General features: G+C 44.8%; 1 protein-coding gene across 7 annotated transcripts in view; it reads left to right on the top strand.

Annotated features, from left to right (window-relative positions):
• LOC106869551 (IQ domain-containing protein H) overlaps positions 1 to 1,325 on the top strand; it is a 616,433-nt gene that overhangs the window by 546,953 nt on the left and 68,155 nt on the right. The gene's annotated exons all lie outside the window — the stretch shown is intronic.

Raw genomic sequence — 1,325 nt, 5'->3', positions numbered from 1 at the left:
ACATCTCTTCAGTTATCTGGCCATTGAAAATTCCTGTGAAAAATGACTATTAAACAAAGGGAAATTACTGTGTGGTGACCGTCAATAGGACAAAAGAGCTAATAGACTGCTAAGTAAGGTAAAGGTAAGGGAGTAGAGAAGTCTATAGGTTCGCGTAAGCACACCAATCCGTACATTCACCTATATTTATATACTAAAACCACCCTCGCTTTAAACACACACATGCTCACCCACATACTCGCCAAAGACTATACATATATATATAAAACCAAAGTCTTAATAAGTAGGAAGGTAGACAAAACACAATCCCCTTCAGGTAGATGGCCCTGTTCGATCTGTAGAAAACGTGTAGGTAGAAACTCTATAAGATGTACCCAGTGCAAGCCATGGACACATAAGAGGTGTAGCAATATTAAAGGCAGGTCAACTAGGAAGTTAGTTTTTGTATGTGACAGATGTTCAGGTGCAATAAACACTGAAAATGTGCAGAAAACAACTTCTGTCACATTCCAGGGAGAAAAACTGGACGTAGTTGATAGCTTTCGATATCTAGGTGACCAAGTTAGTAGTGGGGGAGGGTGCGCTGAAAGTGTATCTGCTAGAATAAGAATAGCCTGGGCAAAGTTCAGAGAGCTCTTACCTCTGCTGGCAACAAAGGGCCTCTCACTCAGAGTAAAAGGCAGACTGTATGACGCATGTGTACGAACAGCCATGCTACAGGGCAGTGAAACATGGGCTGTGACTGCTGAGGACATGCGTAAGCTCACAAGGAATGAAGCCAGTATGCTCCGATGGATGTGTAATGTCAGTCTGCATACCCGTCAGAGTGTAAGTATCTTGAGAGAAAAGTTGAACCTAAGAAGCATCAGTTGTGGTGTGCAAGAGAGATGATTGCGCTGGTATGGTCATGTGGTGAGAATGAATGAGGATAGCTGTGTGAAAAAGTGCCACACCCTAGCGGTTGAGGGAACCCGTGGAAGAGGTAGGCCCAGGAAGACCTGGGTTGAGGTGGTAAAGCACGACCTCCGAACATTAGGCCTCATTGAGGCAATGACTTCTGACCGAGACCTTTGGAAATATGCTGTGCATGAGAAGACCTGGCAAGCCAAGTGAGACCAAAATCCAAGGCCTCTGCCTGGGATGTAGCCAGCTGACTTACGTGTAACATTCCTTCATTGGACACTAAACTCCACTTGCGAAGACCTGTTGAGGCAAGTGAAATCGAAATCGAACTAAATCTGTAGACTGACACCCATGCCAACGTCTCTTCATTCAACACTAAACTCGGCTTGCGAAGACCAGTTGGGGCAAGCGAAAGCGAAATC

The sequence above is a fragment of the Octopus bimaculoides genome, chromosome 12 (genome assembly GCF_001194135.2).
Source record: "Octopus bimaculoides isolate UCB-OBI-ISO-001 chromosome 12, ASM119413v2, whole genome shotgun sequence".
Classification (NCBI taxonomy): Eukaryota; Metazoa; Mollusca; class Cephalopoda; order Octopoda; family Octopodidae; genus Octopus; species Octopus bimaculoides.
Note: the sequence above shows the minus strand (reverse complement) of the source record. Positions and strands in the feature narration are given on the sequence as shown.